Source organism: Hypanus sabinus, chromosome 2 (assembly GCF_030144855.1).
Source record: "Hypanus sabinus isolate sHypSab1 chromosome 2, sHypSab1.hap1, whole genome shotgun sequence".
Taxonomy (NCBI): Eukaryota; Metazoa; Chordata; class Chondrichthyes; order Myliobatiformes; family Dasyatidae; genus Hypanus; species Hypanus sabinus.
Genome location: NC_082707.1, coordinates 182,037,466 through 182,057,849, shown reverse-complemented (window position 1 = coordinate 182,057,849; position 20,384 = coordinate 182,037,466). Strand labels below are relative to the sequence as shown.

The window sequence follows — 20,384 nt, the reverse complement described above, 5'->3', positions numbered from 1 at the left end:
CCAATACTGATTGTCACCACCTTTGTGCAAAAGGTTTAGATGGGGCAGAATTTGTTAGTTATAATACATAGATCAACTGACTAGAGGAGAGGCCACACTGGATCTGGTATTAGGTAATGAACCTGGTCAGTTGACAGATCTCTTGGTGAGTATTTTGGAGACACTGACTACAACTCCCTGTCTTTTACCATAGTCTTGGACAGGGATAGAAGCAGGAGGACAAGAGGTGACTTGATAGAGGTGTACAAAATAAGAGGCATAGATAGAGTTGACAGCCAGAGATATTTTCCACAGGGTGGAAATTGCTAACGCGTTTTTTTTTAAACAAAGTGGTAGGTGCATGGAAAACGCTGCAGGGAGTGGCAGGAAAGGCATATATATTAGGGACATTTAAGAAACTCATAGATAGGCACATGGGTGATACAAAAATGAACGGCTATGTGGGAGGGAAGGATTTGATTGATCTTGGACTAGGTTAAAAGATCAGCACAATATCGTGAGCCAAAGGGATGAAACTGTGCTGTACTGTTCCATGTTCTATGGAAGAGAAGTTCAATGGGAAATGAAGGGCATGATTACCCTGCACCTTCCACTATTTCAGGATGGCCTAAAGTGCATCACAGACAGTGCACTCATTGCAAAGTAGGAACCCAGGAGTGAAATTACACACATTATAACTGCAGAGAATAGAAGACTCTACATAATATATCACAGGGAAATCACTTCCCACCATCAGTAGTATCTACAGGAGGCGCTGCCTTAAGAAGACTAAGTTCAACATCAAAGAAATCCACCATCTGGGCCATGCCATCTTTTTGCAGCTCCCATCAGGCAGCAGGTACAGAAGCCTAAAGTCTTACACCACCAGGTTCAGGAACACCTACTTCCCTTCAACCATTCAGTTCCTAAGCCAGCTGGCCCATCCTTTATCATTATGGTTTAGCAACTATGTAACCACTTTAATTACTTTGAACTGAAGTGGACTTTGCTTTTGTTTTGTTCTAATTGTATTAGTATTGGTATTATCATCACATGTACCAAGATACAGTGAAAAGCTTGTCCTGCATACTGTTCATACAGGTCACATCACTACATAAACATTATATACATATATACAGCACATTTCACTGTTATGTTTTAATTAGATAAATAATCTGAATCAGAATCTGATAGTGCATTGAGGTAAAATAGCAGCAATGCAGAATAAAGTGTAAAAGCTACACAGAAAGCACGGTGCCAGTAAACAGTACGGGTCAAGGTCATAATAAGGAAGATTGTGAGGCCAAGAGTCCATTCTGAGTGATAATAGCAAGACAGAAATTATATTTGAACCTGCTTTCTGCCTGATGGGAGAGGGAGTAAAGAAAATGTCCAGATGGTAGCTTATTTAATTATGCTGGCTGCTTTACTGAGGCAGCAAGAAGTATCAACAGAGTCTATGAAGATGAGGCTCTAGGTTCTTTCTAGTAAAAATTGTGTATAATTTATGCTTATGGTTTCCTTGTGAGTGCAATTTATCTTATGCTATGTGCCTCTGATGCTGCTGCAACAGTGAGGTTGGGGATGGCATTAAACAGGAAATTAGAAATGCGTGCAATAAAGGAACAGTAATTATAATGGGTGACTTCAATCTACATATAGATTGGGTGAACCAAATTGGTAAGGGTGCTGAGGAAGAGGATTTCTTGGAATGTATGCGGGATGGTTTTCTGAACCAGAATGTCGAGGATCCAACTAGAGAGCAGGCCATTCTAGATTGGGTATTGAGCAATGAGGAAGGGTTAGTTAGCAATCTTGCCGTGCGAGGCCCCTTTGGTAAGAGTGACCATAACATGGTGGAATTCTTCATTAAGATGGAGAGTGACATAGTTAATTCAGAAACAAAGGTTCCGAACTTAAAGAAGGGTAAATTTGAAGGTATGAGACGTGAATTAGCTAAGATACACTGGCAAATGATACTTAAAGGGTTGATGGTGGATATGCAATGGCAAGCATGTAAAGATCGCATGGATGAACTACAACAAGTGTTCATCCCTGTTTCGCAAAAGAATAAACCAGGGAAGGTAGTGCACCCGTGGCTGACAAGGGAAATTAGGGATAGTATCAAGTCCAAAGAAGAAACATACAAATTAGCAAAAAAAAGCAGCACACCTGAGGACTGAGAGAAATTCAGAGACCAGCAGAGGAGGACAAAGTGCTTAATTAGGAATGGGAAAAAAGATTATGAGAGAAAGCTGGCAGGAAACATTAAAAACTGACTGTAAAAGCTTTTATAAATACGTGAAAAGAAAAAGATTGGTCAAGACAAATGTAGGTCCTTTACAGTCAGAAACAGGTGACTTGATCACAGGGAACAAAGACATGGCAGACCAATTGAATAACTACTTTGGTTCTATCTTCACTAAGGAGGACATAAATAATCTTCCAGAAATAGGAAGGGACCGAAGGACTGGTGAGATGGAGGAACTGAGAGAAATACATGCTAGTAGGGTAGTGGTGTTAGGTAAATTGAAGGGATTAAAGGCAGATAAATCCCCAGGGCCAGATGGTCTGCATCCCAGAGTGCTTAAGAAAGTAGCCCAAGAAATAGTGGATGCATTAGTGATAATTTTTCAAAACTCCTTAGATTCTGGATTCGTTCCTGAGGATTGGAGGGTGGCTAATGTAACCCCACTTTTTAAAAAAGGAGGGAGAGAGAAACCGGGGAATTATAGACCAGTTAATCTGACATCAGTGGTGGGGAAAATGCTAGAGTTGGTTATCAAAGATGTGATAACAGCACATTTGGAAAGAGGTGAAATCATCGGACAAAGTTAGCATGGATTTGTGAAAGGAAAATCATGTCTGATGAATCTTGTAGAATTTTTTGAAGATGTAACTAGTAGAGTGGATAGGGGAGAGCCAGTGGATGTGGTATATTTAGATTTTCAAAAGGCTTTTGACAAGGTCCCACACAGGAGATTAGTGTGCAAACTTAAAGCACATGGTATTGGGGGTATGGTATTGATGTGGATAGAGAATTGGTTGGCAGACAGGAAGCAAAGAGTGGGAGTAAACGGGACCTTTTCAGAATGGCAGGCAGTGACTAGTGGGGTACCGCAAGGCTCAGTGCTGGGACCCCAGTTGTTTACAATATATATCAATGATTTAGACGAGGGAATTAAATACAGCGTTTGCAGATGACACAAAGCTGGGCGGCGGCGTTAGCTGTGAGGAAGATGCCAAGAGGATGCAGGTGACTTGGATAGGTTAGGTGAGTGGGCAAGTTCATGGCAGATGCAATTTAATGTGGATAAATGTGAGGTTATCCACTTTGGTTGCAAGAACAGGAAAACAGATTATTATCTGAACTGTGGCCAATTAGGAAAAGGGGAGATGCAACGAGACCTGGGTGTCATTGTACACCAGTCATTGAAGGTGGGCATGCAGGTACAGCAGGCAGTGAAAAAGGCAAATGGTATGTTGGCATTCATAGCAAAAGGATTTGAGTACAGGAGCAGGGAGGTTCTACTGCAGTTGTACAAGGCCTTGGTGAGACCACACCTAGAATATTGTGTGCAGTTTTAGTCCCCTAATCTGAGGAAAGACATTCTTGCCATAGAAGGAGTACAGAGAACGTTCACCAGATTGATTCCTGGGATGGCAGGACTTTCATATGAAGAAAGACTGGATCAACTAGGCTTATATTCACTGGAATTTAAAAGATTGAGGGGGGATCTTATTGAAACATACAAAATTCTAAAGGGATTGGACAGACTAGATGCAGGAAGATTGCTTCCGATGTTGGGGAAGTCCAGAACGAGGGGTCACAGTTTAAGGATAAAGGGGAAGCCTTTTAGGACCGAGATGAGGAAAAACTTCTTCACACAGAGAGTGGTGAATCTGTGGAATTCTCTGTCACATGAAACAGTTGAGGTCGGTTCATTGGCTATATTTAAGAGGAAGTTAGATATGGCCCTTGTGGTTAAAGGGATCAGGGGGTATGGAGAGAAAGCAGGTACAGGGTTCTGAGTTGGATGATCAGACATGATCATACTGAATGGTGGTGCAGACTCAAAGAGCTGAATGGCCTACTCCTGCACCTTTTTTCTATGTTTCTATGCAAGTAAGTTTATCATTACACCTGGGCATACATGAACTTGTGCAGATGACAATAAGATCCATTAAGCTCCCACAAATTGACCACATAATCATCCCAAGGACTCTCTGCCTTACTTATAAACAGACCATGTAATACTTGACATCTACATTTGAGTGCAGAAAGGAACACAGTTTAATGTCTCATCTCTAATACTTCCTGGCAATCAGGCACACCCCAGTGATGGACCCAAAGAGATTCCGGAGCAACACAGACAAAATACTGGAGGAACTCAACAGGTCAGGCAGCATCCATGGAGAGGAATGGGACTGCTGAAGTGTCTCAGCCCAAAACATTAACTGTTTCTCTCCACAGATGTTGCCTCACCTGTTGAGTTTCTCCAGCACTTTGTGTGATGTGTTGCCCAGTGATGAACCTCTTGTTAAACCAGATGCTTGGAAATTTCAACAAAACTATCTGTAAAAGGTAAATCTATTGGTAGAATAGAAATCTAATACAGATGACTGGATTGTAAATCAATTACAACAGAACAAAGACTAAAAAGATAATCTTGCTTTCTCTGATAGAGAATGCTATGACAAGACAATCTTTCAAATATGCTCCACTGATTGTCAGCATTAAGTTTGTGCTCCAACAGACCAGTGCATAAAATCAGGGTGGACAAAGTCAGGGACTGGACAACAGTGTGGCTGGTAGACAGCAGGCAGATCGGGGTAGAAGGCTCCTGCTCAGAATGGTCATAGGAGAAATAGGTTCCATAAGAGCAGAATTAGGCCATTTAGCCCATTGAGGCTGTTCTACCAATTCATCATGATTAATCCACTTTCCCTCTCAGCCCCAATCTCCTGCCTTCTCCTTGCATCCCTTCATGCCCTAACCAATCAAGAATCTAAGTATGTGTCTTTAAATATACGTAAAGACTTGGCCTCCACAGCTGCCTGTGACAATGAATTCCACAGATTCACCATACTCTAGCTAAAGAAATTCCTTCTCATCTCCAGCCTAAAAGGATGCTCTACTCTGAACACACCTAAAAAACTCCACCCCATCTAAACCCCTTGTTCTAGGGAGATGCCAATCAATACTTTGGAAATTAAAATCTTCCAACACAACAACCCTGTTATTATTACACCTTTCCCCAATCTGTCTATCTGCTCCTCGATGTCTGTTATTATTGGGTGGTCTATAAAATACACCCAGTAGTTATTGACCCCTTCCTGTTCCTAACTTCCACCCACAGAGACTCTGTAGACAATCCATCCATGACTTTCTCCTGTTCTTCAGCTGTGACACTCTCTCTGATCAATACTGCCATGCCTCCATCTCTTTTGCCTCCCTCCCTGTCCTTTCTAAAACATCTAAAGCCTGGCATTCGAAGTAACCATTCCTGCCCCTGAGCCATTTATATCTCTGTAATGGCCACAGCATCATAGCTCAAGTACTGATCCATGCTCTAAGCTCATCCACTTTGTTCATAATACTCATTGCATTAAAATAGACACATCTCAAACCATCGGTCTGAGCACGTCCCTTCTCTATCATCTGCAGATCCTCCCTCTCACACTGTCTCCAAGCTTTCTCTATTTGTGAGCCAACCACCTCTTCCTCCATCTCTTCAGTTTGGTTCCAAACCCCCAGCAATTCTAGTTTAAACTCTCCCCAATAGACTTAACAAACTTCCCCGCCAGGATATTGGTTCCCCTGGGATTCAAGTGCAACCCATCCTTTTTGTACAGGTCACGCCTGCCCCAAAAGAGGTCCCAATGATCCAGAAATCTGAATCCCTGCCCCCGCTCCAATCCCTCAGCCATGCATTTATCCTCTACCTCATTCTATTCCTATAGTCACCGTCACGTGGCACAGGCAGTAATCCTGAGATTACTACCTTTGTGGTCCTGCTTCTCGACTTCTTTCCTAACACCTTGTAGTCTGCTTTCAGGACCTCCTCCCTTTTCCTACCTATGTTGTTGCTACCAAAAGCAAGGGCTTTTATTTTTATTTAGCGATACAGCACTGATAAGGCTCTTCTGGCCCTTTGAGTCACACCGCTGTAGAAATCCCCAACCCCAATTTAACCCCAACTTAATCAACATGACAATTTACTATGACCAATTAACCTACCAAGTATGTAATTTGACTGTGGGAGAAAACCCGAGCACCCGGAGAAAATATGTTCATTCCATGGGGAAGACATACAGAAACTCCTTACAGATGGTGCTAGTATTGAACTCCCTTGTCCCAAGCTGTATTGGCACCGCACTGATCGGTACACTATGCAAACGTGGTGCTTCTCTGCAAAGCGAAGGAGGTGACTTGATAGGGGTGTACAAGATGATAAGAGACACAAATAGAATGGACAGCCAGAAACTGTTTCTCCCCCCCCCCCCCCCACAAGAGAGCATAACTTTAAGCTGATTAGAGGAAAGAATAGGGGATGTCAGAGGTAGGCTGTCAGGGTGATGCTAGAGGAAGATACATCAGGGACATTTAAGAGACTCTTTGAGAATCACGTGAATGATAGAAAAATAGAGGGCTACTTAGGAGGAAAGAGTTAGATTGATTATAGAGCAGGTTAAATAGTTGGCACAACATTGTGGACCAAAGAGCCTGTATTGTGCTGTATGTTTGATGTTCTATGGAACCACTGTGGTCTACAATTTCTCAACAATTTAGCTTTGAAAATTAAAAACCATTTCTAAATTTAAGATAATACAAGTTGGAGAAATATTCCATTTTGAGGAGTACTGTAAGATAGATATATGATCGTACTTGATCATATAATCAAAGACACATACAGCCTAGACGTTCTCTTCCTCAAACCCACTTAAACAAGATATTCTCTCTTCCCCCAACCCCACAATTGAGCAGAAGATACAAAATCCTGTATCACCACCTACTGCCCGGTTCAAGGATAGCCTCCAGCCTGCTGTTATAAGACTACTGAATGTGTCTCCAGTACAATTAGATTGACATCACCTTCTCCCTCATTATGACCTTGCATCTCATTGTCTACCTGCACTGCACTTCCTCTGTAACTATAACACTTTATTCTGCATTATGCTAATGGTTTTCCCTGTTTCCCAACCTTTTTTATGCCATGGACTAATATCTTTAAGCAAGAGGTCCGTAGATCCCTAGTTGGGAACACTTGCCCTAGTACTACCTTAGGGAGCTGTTGTGATGAAATGATCTGTATCGATGGCATGCAAGACAAAGTTTTTCACTGTACTAAACCAACTTATCACATGGATTTCAAGGAGTGGGCCAAATAACCCCTAAAACCTGCTCAGCTATTCAATGGGATCATAGCTCATCCAATCTTGTGTTCAACCCCCTTCCTCTCCCTGTATATCTTAAGTTTCCAGCAAGCTTGAATTCAGATTTAGATCTATCATCTGTATATTAAAACATAAAGTAAAATGCATTGTTTGTATCAATGACCAACACACCCAACGATGTGCTGTAACCACACGTTCCAGTGCCTATACAGTTTGTCCACAATGTTCAGCAAAACAACACAAACATAAACAAAACATCAGCATCAAAATAAACCTCTTTCACACCCACTCACATGCACAGAAAGGTCTCTTCCTGGTTTCCAGTTCTTGGCCCCAGATCGCAGACACTGGGCCTTCAACCTCCAGTTGCTAACCCAGACTTGCAGAAATTTGGTCTCTTATCCCCAGACAAGCTGGCTAAGGGCCTTCAACCTTCATGTCTCTACCTCTGGACTCACTGACTTCAGTCTTTCTATCTCTGGACTCAACGAGCTCTGGACTTTGACCTTTGGCTGTGCTCTCCAGATCTTGCCAACCTCTGGGTGTTGACCTCAGTACCTGCCGATCACAGGTTTTGACCTTTAAGCCTCAATCCTGGGACTTGCCGATCATGGGACTTCGAACATGGGCTTTGACCCCACATCTTCCTTAGTACTTGTACCTGCATGGAACATTCTGTGTATCATGCACTAGGTCCACAGGTCCCTTTAGACTGCAGCATTCTGTAATTTTACTGTTTATTTAATAACTTCCTTCTCTATTCTTCCTCCTAACGTATATTAACCTATATTTCCACAATTTATTCTATTTGCAAGTCCCATTACATGCTCCTTGTGTCCTCTTTACAGCTTGTAAGCCATCTATTCTTACTTTATTAGTAAATTTAGCTACAGTACAATTAGCTCCTTCAAGAATCTAGTGAAGATAATGCACTCCTCATACAATGCTTTAACAAATTATGCACTTAAATGAAATGTTGAAAAAATTGGAACGCTACCAATACTTCTTGTGGTTGTCTGTCGTATCTGACAATGACAGGAAACCTGTGTGGGAGAGTTTTAAAAGTAGAAAAGCCGTTGCGCTGGGGCAGAAACACTCTCTTGATCTCAGAAGTCCAAGTCCAATAGCATGAGTACATGTTACAACTGGGGTCTTCCTTGGTTGCAGTGAATCACCATGACTTCTGTGCCTTGTCATGCCCTTTGTTCTCCATGGAGTGCTGCAGAACTGCCTTCCTGTCCATTAGATCTCATCTGCCCAGTTCACTGGAGCTGACTTCACATGCTAGAACAGGCATATTCCTATCTCACCAGGGTATGAAACCTGCCGGCCACCCTCATCTGGTTTTGCCTGCCTGTCAAAGCACTGTACTGAGGTATGGCAGCTATCACTTGTAAAAAGCTACTGAAATCCACAGGTGAAAGCTGAGAATCTGGTAATGACAAAGGTAACATTCAAGATTGATGATACCTTCAAATTCTCCGTAGTTCCTAACTTGTTGAAATAGTGAGATTGTTTTATTTTCACTCCCAGCTGTTTGTCATCTCCAAGCCTCAATGCTTGAAACTGTGGTGAGAAAAACAGTTAAGAATTGTCTTACTGCTTATTTCTTACCAACTATCAGTGACAAAAATCACAGCTTTTTGAACAGGCGACACGCAACTGACACTATTTCAAAACTATTTGTTCTAAGCACTGTGTAGTCTAATGGCCACACCAGTGCCCGCAACTGACTCTAGGTAGAATCTGAATGGCAAGTCTCCTACCCCAATTATGTGGCAGAGTGTTCCAAATAAACAAGGGGAATCCCATCAGTTTTGTTGATTTGTTTTAGTTCTTTAAGATTTGTCCCAAATAAGTGGCTGCCCCAATTAACGAGAATCCACTGTATATAAAAGATAAAGTCATACAACTCATTAATATAGATCGTATGTGGTTTTGAGGCCACAGCAATGATCCTTGGGGAATCTCACTAGTTACAGACTGCTCAATGCCAGTATGTTATCCCAAGTCTACTCCCTCTTTGTACTTTACCCTTTATACTGGTATCTTGTGGAATGCCTTTGGAAACACAACTGCACTACTCTACTGACTTCCTATACCATGTTTGTTTGTTTCATCTTCAAGGAACTCTAGTAAATTTGTTGAACAGGATTTCTCCTTTGTAAAGCCTTTTCAGCCTGGTTCAATTGTTCTGTGTTTTTTTTTAAATATCCCTGATATTGCCCCCACAGTAATAGGTTCCAATATTTAGACCATAAGACATAGAAGAATTAGACCATTTGTCCCATATTCAATCGTGGCTGATTTATTTTCCCTCTCAACTCCATTCTCCTGCCTTCTCCCCCTAACCTTTGATGCCCTTATGATTCAAGAACTTATCAACCTTCATTTTAAATAAACCCAATGATTTAGCCTCCATTGCCATCTGTGACAAAGAATTCCACAGATTCACCACCCTCTCGCTAAAGAAATTCCTCCTCATCTCTGTTCTAAACGGATGACCCTCTATTCTGAGACTACACCCTCTGGTCCTAGTCTCTTCCACTATTGGAAACATCTCTCCATGTCCACTCCTGCTAGGCCTTTCAATATTCAATAGGTTTCAACCCCCCCCCCCCCATTCTTCTAAACTCCAGCAGGTACAGAACCATCAAAGGCTTGTCATAAATTAATCATATCATTCCTAGAATCATTCTCGTGAACCTCCTCTGACCCTTGCAAGCACATCCTTCGATATGGGGCCCAAAAGTGCAGTTTGACCAATCCCTTATGCCATATAAAGCCTCAGCATTTCTACCCTTTTATACTACATTCCTCTTGAAATGAATGCTCACATTGCATTTGCCTTCCTTACTACTGACTCAAGCTGCAAGTTAATCTTTTGGGAATCCCACACTAGGATTCCCTAGTCTCTTTGCACGTGCGACTTCCAAATTTTCCTCTCGAAACTGACTCAAGCTGCAAGTTAATCTTTAAGGAGTCCTACAATAGGATTCACTAGTACCATTGCACATCCGATTTCTGAATTTACTCCCCCGTTTAGAAAATAATTTAAGCCTTTATTCCTTCTAACAAAGTTCATAAGACCATAAGATACTGGAGCAGAATTAGGCCATTTGGCCCATCAAATCTGCTCCGCATTTTCATTGTGGCTGATCCAATTTTTTTCTCAGCCCCAATCTCCTAGCTTCTCCCCATATCCCTTTATGCTCTGACCAACCAAGAATCTAACAACTTCTGCCTTAAATATACATAAAAACTTGGTCTCCACAGCTGCCTGTGGCAGCACACTCCACAGATTCACCACTCTCTGGTTAAAGAGATTCCTCCGCATTTCCATTCTAAAAGGCCCACCCTTCTATTCTGAGGATGTGTCCTTTAATCTTAGACTCTCCTACCATAGGAAACATCCTCTCCACATCCACTCTATCAAGGACTTTCACCATTCAATAGGTTTCAATGAGGTCACCCCTCATTCTTCTGAATTCTAGTGAATTAACACTCTTCATATGAAAAGCCATTCAATTCTGGAAGCATTTTCATGAACCTCCTTTGAATCCTCTCCAGTTTCAGCACATCCTTTCTAAGGTAAGGTGTTCAAAACCGTTCACAATCCTCCAAGTAAGGCCTCACCAGTACTTTATAAAATATCAACATTATATCCTCGCTTTTATAATCTAGTCCTCTTGAAATGAATGCTTACTTCGTATTTGACTTCCTTACCAGACTCAAAATGCTAATTTACCTTTAGGGAATCCTGAACAAGGTCTCCCAAGTCCTCTTGCACCTGAGGTTTTTTTGTATTTTTTTCTCTATTTAGTCAACCCTTTCATCTCTTTTTCCCCCGTGCATGACTATACACTTGCTGACACTATTCCATCTGCCATGTCCTTGCCCATTCTCCTAATCTAAGTACTTCTGAAGCCTACTTCCTCTAAACTACCTGTTCCTCCACCTGTCTTCATATCATCTGCAAACTTTATAACAAAGCCATCAATTCCATCATCTAAATCATTGATATATAACGCAAAAAGAAATAGTCCCAATACAGACCACTGTGGAACACCACTAGTCAACAGCAGCCAACCTGTTACAGCTCCCTTTATTCCCCCTCTGTGCCTCCTGCCATCATCCACTACTTTATCCATGCTAGAATCCTTCCTGTAATACTATGGGCTCATAGTTTGTTAAGCAGCCTCATGTGTGGCACCTTGTCAAAAGCCTTCCGAAAATCCAGGAATACAATATCAATTGATTCCTTATCTACCCTGCTTGTTTCTTCAAAGAACCCAACAGATTAGACAGGCAAGATTTTCCCTTCAGGAAATCATGCTTTCTATGGCCTATTTTATCATGTGCCTCCAAGACTTCATCCTTGATAATCGACTCCAACATCTTCCCAACCACTAATTGGCTTAGTTTCCTTCCTTCTGCCTCTCTCCCTTCTTGAAAAGTGGAGTGACATTTGCAATTTTCTAGTCTGCCAGAATCATTCCAAAATCTGGTGATTCTTGAAAGATCATTACTAATGCCTCCACAATCTCTCCAGCCACCTCTTTCAGAACCCAGGGGTGCACACTATTTGGTCAGACCTTTCAGTTTCCCAATAATCTTCTCTCTAGTAATGGTAACTTCACGCACTTCATGATCCTTGACACCCGGAACTTCCACTATACTGCTAGGGACTTCCACATGACCATACACTTCCCTATACTGTATTCCATTTGCCAGTTTTGGCCATTTTCCTAATCTGTCATTTTTCAAATGACAAATGGTACACTAACAGGCTTATAGACACCTGATTTTTTTTCTTAAGCAGTGGAGTTGCAGTTTTCCTCTTCAGAATCCAGGGACTTTTGGTAGATAACAACCAATATTTTTATTATTTTTGCTGCAACTTCCTTTAAGACCCTAAGGTGCAGGCTAACAGGTCTAGATGATTTGCTGGCTCCTAGCACTACTAACTTACTTCATCCTTTTTGTAGTGGTAGTGATCATTTTATGTTCCTCTTACCCCTCACAATCTCATGCCCCCGATTATCTATTATTTGACGTTGAAGTGTGAAGTAAAAAATAGACATTTTATTACATAGAAACAAGAGAATCCAAGTCAGGTAGAGGAGAAATGAGGTCAGGCTGTAAGACATTAACAAATGCAAATCTTATGTTTATTCCTGGAGGGTCATAATTTTGAAATTATGTTAGACTCATTATGCATTTGCTTCATCTACACAGAGCTCTGTATGCAGTCTGGTTGCCAAATAAAAGTCAAAATCAAAGTAAATTTATTATCAAAGTATGCATATGTCACCATATACTACCTTGAGATTCATTTTCTTGTAGGCATTCACAGTATAACTAAGAAAATCAAAAACTACACACAAATAAGGAGTGACTAACAACCAATGTGCAAAGGAATACCACTTGTCCAAATGCATTAATAATTATGATGATAAATAAGTAAATAAATGACATGATTTGTAAAAGTCCCTGAAGGTGAATCAGTTCAGAGTTGAACAGGGAGTGAAAAGGCTGAGAGGGAACTTCTTGCTATCCCTATGCCAAAAAACCATAACACACAGGAGTAGAATTAGGCCATTTGGCCCACCAAGTCTGCTCCACCATTCAGTTATGGCTGATTTATTTTCCCTCTTAATCCCATTCTCCTGTCTTCTCCTCATAACATTTGACACCCTTATTAATCAAGAACCTATCAACTTTTGCTTCAAATATACCCAATGACTTGGCCTCCACATTGGCATTGAATTCCACAGATTCACCACCCTCTCGCTAAGAAGATTGCCATGAATGGAGGGATGATCCATGGCTGGAACACCCTGCTCTATCCATCATTGACTACTGTAGGATGGTCTGCTCACAGTTGGGTTCGGGGGAGCAGGGGTGGTTCAGAATATACCTGGAGCTTTGTTCCAGTCTGACTCGCTCAAAGAACAGGCTCTCGAGACACATTTCCAGGCAACAATGCTATTTCATCAGAACCCATTTCCTCAGTCCCTGCTAGACCACATCTACTCTGCAGTTCCCTGTGAGACACCAGACACACAAACTTATTGCCTACACTGACAATTAGACTGTAGCCAGACAATGCTTCAATCCTACAGGTTGCTATCTCTAAGGCCATGTCAAATCCATTCCCTGTGGCTGAGGAATGAGCTCATTAAGCTGAATGGATTGTGGAACATGGGCAGAACAAGAGGGGCTTTATAATTGGCTGACGAGCTCCGAGTTATGTCACCAGCCTTCTTCATTTGAATTCCTCTAGCATTTTATGTGTGTTGCTCAAGATTTCCAGCAAGATCTGAAGAATATCTTGTGCTTATGAAGTACCACACCACCAGGTTCAGGTACAGTTACTTCTCTTCAAAAGTCTTGAACAAACTGGCACAGCCCTGATCGCTACAGTTTACCAACACTATAATCACCATACAGTAAAATGGACTTTTGTTCTGCTTGAATTTTCTTGTATAAATTGTGTATCATTTATGCTTAATTTATGTTTTTTCTGGTGAATGTCGCTTATCTGACACTGTGTGCTTGTGATGCTGCTGTAAGTTTGTCATTACACTGTGCATCATACATGGAGTTGAGCAAATGATGATAAATTTAACCTTGTCTTTGCTCTTATCTTACTCAACATTCCAACCAATACACACCACTCCTAATTTCACAGCCAGATTCAAACTCAGTTCCCAATCTCCCAGCCTCAGTTCCAGCACCATTCTTCAACACTATTATACTCCCCGCAATAACCTCTACCCCACCTCTCCAGACACGTGCCTGACAAGATACATGACCTTAAAAGGCACTTTCTGATGCTAGATGAGAAGCCAGTTAGATGATTCTATTCCCAGCCTCCAAGGGGACCCAATGATCTTTAACCCCATAGCATACATCCGCAGACTCCATAGCAATTGTCCTACTGCAGATTAATCACTCAATTCAGAGATTACTCTAGTCCAGAGTTTACTTCCTCCCTGCGGGGAAGCAGCGAATCACAAAGCATATTTATTTCCTTGCATTATTTAGTTAGATGAAAGCCAGGAGTTGCCTGACTGACACTCATCCCAGGAGACAGCCAGGACACAATACTAGATCTACAGTGTGCAGTCCAGAAACTCCTTTCCACCCCTAGAATCACTGGATTTTCCTGGGGTTATCTTCCCAGGGCTACCCAAAGAAAGGAGCACCACTGCGCATTGCAAATCCTCCTCTCCTGATGCCTGACTGTCCCAGCTGGGTGTGAGGAGGTACTTGCCACCATTACTGGAAGATTCAGATTCAGATTTAGCAGTTAGCACAACACTATTACAGCACCAGTTCAATTCCTGCCACTGTCTGTAAGGAGTTTCTTCTTGTGACCACATCGGTTTCATCCAGGTGCTCTGGTTTTTCCCACATTCCACAGTCATATCAGTTAGTAGGTTAATTGGTCACATGAGTATAATTGGGTGGCTTGGGCTTGTTGAGCTAGAAGGACTTGTACTACATTGCATCTCCAAATAAAATAATCAATCACATGTACTTTGAAACATACAGTGAAAAGCATCCTTAGTGTTAACAACCAACACGCCCAAGGATGTGCTGGGGCACTCTGCAAGTGTCACCACACACTCTAGCCCAGGCATGGGCAAACTATGGCCCGGGGGCCATATGCGGCCCGTTAAGCTTTTTAATCCGGCCCGCAGAACTTGATGAAATTATATTAATAAACCTTGTTAATGTTTTTTCCCCACAATTCTGGCGTTTTCCCAATAGATGACGCACTCTATATACATTGACCTTTGTTGAGGTGCAGCGTATTACTCCACATTTGCGCTTTACTCTTTGTTTGGCTCGACCTATTTGTGTGAACAGGCGTTCAGCATCATGAACATCAACAAAGCCAGCCACAGATCCAAGTTAACTGACCAACACCTCAGATCCATCCTGAGAATCGCCACAACAAAACTAAATCCAGATTTTGATGCGCTGGCTAAAAAGGGAGACCAACAACACTGTTCCCACTGAAATTAAAAATAAGTTTCTTCGTTGTGTTATGTAAAAAATGCATTTGAAAATATTTTTTTCAATAAGCCTTACATGTTACATGTCATTTCTGTTAAGTGATGGACATGAGTAGTGCACAGGTGCACGTACGTTCTCAAAATAAAAAATGCGCTCCAGATCAAATAACGCGCTCCGCATACTGGCGCGCTGTCACTGTTCTGTCATTGTGCTGGTCGCGGTTGAGTTTTGGCACAGGGGACAATTGAATAAGAAGGAGCAGGACAAGTAGACCTGCATCCTCTACCGTTTTTGAAATAAAGACAGTCAGGAGGAGAGTGATGATGATAATATCTTGAAGGATAACAGAATTTTCAGTGCTTTAAAATAATAACTGTTACTATTAAAAAAAGCTGTATTTTATTCATTTAATTTTCAGTGTTTTAAAAGTCATTTCAATAAATAGCTAAATACCATGGGACTTCAAAGACAGATATTTTGTTGTAATGCATTTGTTCATTTTCAATTTAAATTAAAGCACATGATTTCTACATATCCCATGATATTTTATTTTCTCTTATGAGGTGTATTACCAAAACACTCCGTCCATCTGCTCCTGGTCCCAAATTTTAGAACCCTATGTGGCCCACAAGTCAAAAAGTTTGCCCACCCCTGCTCTAGCCCAATGGAGCTTGCCACAATATTCAGCAGAACACCCCAAGCAGCGGCAATAATAAAACAAATTAACAACAGTGAAACAAGCCCATTTCTCACCCTCTCCTTCACACACATAGACACCCTTCCATCCCCAGGACAGACAGCCTTGGACTCTCAGATTCACAGACGCTGAGCCTCCAATCTCCAGTCTATGTGGATGCATGTGATGGTGTAGAGGTGATTGAAAGGAGATGGAGGATTATAGTTATGAGGCTAAACCATCATTGGAAGTCAGGCTGTTTAATCTGGAGCAAAGAAGACAGGGTAAAGATATAATCAAGGTGCGTAAAATGATGGGAAGCTGAGACATAGTGAAGTGCATGAAGCAATTTTCTTTTCCAGGAAGGTCATTAACCTGGGGTTGGGAGATATAGAAAAGGGAAAAGAGGACAGGTAGTGAAGATGATAAAACCTAATGAGATTGCAGGGAAGTGCATCACCTACAGTGAGACATCTCCTTACTCTGCCTTTTCCTATCCCTAAACATCAGCTCATTCAAAACCAGGAGACTAGAGGCCTGTCCTGGAGGTGGAGGACTATATATTCATGCAGGTAGGAGGGAGGAAAGGAGTGTATTTTGCTGTTGCTGTTTTGTTGTTAATTGTGTTCTGTTTTATTGTGTTTTGAATTGTTCTGCTGAGCACTGTCGACATGCTATGTCAGAATGCCAGAACGTGTGGTGATACTTAAGGACTGCCACCAGCACACTGTTAGGAGTGTTGGCTATTAACACAAATTACGCATTTCACCGTGTGCCTTGACGTACACGTAATAAATAAATGAACCTGAATATGGAATAACTGATGGAGAATCAGCAGGAAGTTCTGGAAAAATTATTCCCTCAATCTGTGAGGATGTAGAGAGGGAGGAGAGATTTGTTATCAAGTTCAGTGCCTGAAGAAGTGGATGACGGTGGATGAACCCCTTTGTAACTGGATGTGTTGTTAAAGAGTCATGCTCAGCAAGGCACCATACGAGCACTATGGGAAATGATCGCCTCAGTGACGGCTTTTCTCACAATGGACTGAAAGGCCTTTTCAGTTGTAATTTTCTACATTAAGATCAGCACTGCCATCATCTTCGAAGGTTTCTCAACAGAGGCAAGTGATATTGGTCCTGAGCACCACTTATGAACCAGTCACATGGGTGCTCGAGTCTACTTCAGTAATTCGTGTGCTGGCACTTTAATCCCTGCCGTCCCTCACCTCTCTTTCCCAAATAAGTCCAAGTCCCAGCTATTCCACATGGAAGTAAACATTCCTATGCTGGGAAGGAATCACAGCCACTATGTACAGCGACATCCTCTAAAAAAGAGGGGAGCAGAGAGACAATCCAGCTTTGACACCAGTAGACGGCCTGATGGCAGGATGTTAGGGAGGTGAAGGGCCAGAGAGAAATAAGGGTAGAAACACTGAAAAATTCAGGAGCTCTCCACAAACACAGGACATGTTCTAAATACTCCCATCAAGATCATAGGATCAGAGACTGGGATCTCAGCAGCCTAAACTGCAAAGAGGTTTGTTGAGTCATTAACCTCCACCTTGCCAGAGTCTGGACAAAAAAGAAAACATAATTTGCTAAAAACAAAAAAGAACACTGTCTTTTCTATTTTTGCTGAATAGAAAGTATCCCCCCTTCTTTGAGTTCTCTCCATCCCCATGTCCCTCTCCTATTCCCTCCCATCTGCATCTCCCTCTCCTGTTCCCTCCCGTCCACATCCTTTTTTCATCCATCTAACATCTCTCTCGTTCCCTCCTGTCCGCATCTCTCCCTCTCATTCCCTACCGCCACATCTCCCTCCCTCTCATTCCCTACCGCCACATCTCCCTCTCTCTCATTCCCTCCCATCAGCATCCCGCTCTCTTTCGTTCCCTCCGGTCCGCATCCTTCTCTCTCCCTCCCGTCCACATCTCTCTCGCTCTCTCATTCCCTCCTACCCACAACTCTCACTCTCGTTCCCTCCCATCTGCATCTCTCTCTCTCGCTCCCTCCCATCTGCGTCTCTCTCTCTCTCGTTCCCTCACATCCGCATCTCCCTCACTCTCTCATTCCCTCCCGTCCGCATCTCTCTCGTTCCCTCCTGCCCACATCTCTCTCTTTCTTGTTCCCTCCCATCCGCGTCTCTCTCTCTCTTGTTCCCTCCCGTCTGCGTCGCTCTCTCTTTCGTTCTCTCCCTTCCTCATCTCTCTCTCGTCTGCGTCTCTGCCTCTCTCTCTCGTTCCCTCCCATCCGTGTCTCTCCCTTTCTCTCGTTCTCGTCTCTCCCTCTCTCTCTCTCGTTCTCTCCTGTCCGCGTCTCTGCTTCTCTCTCGTTCTCTCCTGTCCGCGTCTCTGCCTCTCTCTCTCGTTCCCTCCCATCAACATCTCTCTCTCTCTTTCTCATTCCATCCGCATCTTTCTTGTTCTCTCATTCCATTTATCCACATTTTTTCCATTCCTCCCACATCTCTTTCATTCTTTCTTGTCCGCATCTCTCTCCCTCATTCACCTCATCCGGATTTCTCTCCCTCGACACCACCACCTTTCTTTCTGTCACTTGTTTCCCTCCACCTTTCTCTCTTGTTCCCACCACCTCTCTCTCTCTCTCCCTTTCTCTCCATCTCTCGCTCTCTGTCATTCCCCTCCACCCCTCTCTCTCTCGTTCTACCTCAGTTGTTCCCCTTCACCCCCTCATTCTATGTCATTCCCCTCCACCCCTCTCTCTCACTCTACCTCAGTTGTTCCCCTCCACCCCTCTCTCGCTCTGTCGTTCCCCTCCACCCCTCTCTCTCTGTTGTTCCCCTCCATCTCTCTCGTTCTACCTCAGTCATTCCCCTCCACCCCTCTCTCTCGCTCTCTCTGTTATTCCCCTCCACCCCTCTCGTGCTACCTCAGTCATTCCCCTCCAGCCCTCTCTCTTGCTCCTCCTCCCGTTCCCCTCTTGCTCCTCCTCCCGTTCCCCTCCACCCCTCTCCCATCCCCTCCACCTACCTCCTTCATTCCCTGCCACCTCTCACACTTTCTCATTCACCTCCACCTCTCTCTCCCCCATTCCCCTCCAACTGTTCCCCGCCACCTCTCACTCTCTGTCGTTCAACTCCACCTCTCACTTTCTTGTTCATCTCCACTTCTCTCACTCCCTCTCGTTTCCCTCCACCTCTCTCGCTCGTTTCTTTCCACCTCTCATTCCCCTCCACCTCTCTCTCGCTCTCATTTCCCTCCACCTCTCTTCTTCCCTTCCATCTCTCTCGTGCCCTCCAGCCACATCAGTCCTTCTCAACCTCCATCCATGTCTCTCATTCCTTCCATCCCCGTCTTTCTCTCTCATCCCCACCATCCACATCTTTCATTCTCTCCATCTTCGTCTCTCTCATTCCCTCCATCCTCGTCTCTCTCACATTCCCACGACACTTCTCTCTCTCATTCCCTCCATCCACATCACACTCTCTCGTTCCCTGCTCTCTCTTTGTCATTCCCTTTATACCCGTTTCCCGTTCCATTCATTCCACTCTCTTTCTCTCCATATCCCTCACTCCTCCCACCTCCTGCTTACCTGCGCGGCCATGAAGGAGAGATCCATGCTGCCGACCGGCCAGCGGAGAGCAACTGCTCCCCGCGGAACTTGGCGGCGACGGCCCTCCGACAAGCAGCCGGCTAGCGCCCCAACCCCGCACGCCGCCGCTCGTGCCCGTGCACGCGCCTCGCGCCTGGCACCGCCCCTCCTGGGGTGTGGGGGGGGGGGGAGGGGGTGCGAAGACACACACACACGCCACGCGCGCGCGAGTCCAGCTCTTTCCAGCCCACATCCAGTGCTGTCACGTGGCCCCGTCTGCCCCCTCTGTTGCCAGGGCAACGGTACCTAAGCAACGTTCTCTTAGCAACACGGGGCCTGGACAGCGAACCGCTGCCTGCGGTCGAGGTTACTGATTTGGGCTGTCTTTGCTGATTCTTGGGTGGCGGATGGATGCGGGCCAGCTGCTGATGGGGAGGGGGACGTTGTTCCCTGGCGCCGGCAGCAATCCCTCCCCACGTTTCAACTGGGCTGCAAAAAGATCAATAGAGCTCGGGAGTGGAGGTTCAGCGCAGGCATGATGGGCTGAATGGTGGTCTCCGCCAGTGTTCTAGTCTGGAAGAGTCGAGTCCAGTCGTGTTTTCTGTCATATGTACGTGAATGCACAGGTGCAATAAAAATATACTTGCAGCGACATCACAGGCATGTCGCATGAGAGACATTGCACATTGATTGTTTTTTAGTCTTTGTTTACGTTTAGATTTTTGTTGTAAAATGCATTGTTTTTCTGTCTG

General features: G+C 43.6%; 1 protein-coding gene across 1 annotated transcript in view; it reads right to left on the bottom strand.

Moving 5' to 3' along the window:
• LOC132388510 (B2 bradykinin receptor-like) overlaps positions 1 to 19,872 on the bottom strand; it is a 114,919-nt gene extending 95,047 nt beyond the window's left edge. The window contains exon 1 of the mRNA XM_059960891.1: positions 19,633 to 19,872. The gene's annotated coding sequence lies outside the window, so the exon portion shown is untranslated. The remainder of the gene's footprint in view (positions 1 to 19,632) is intronic.
• Positions 19,873 to 20,384: the final 512 nt, after the last annotated feature.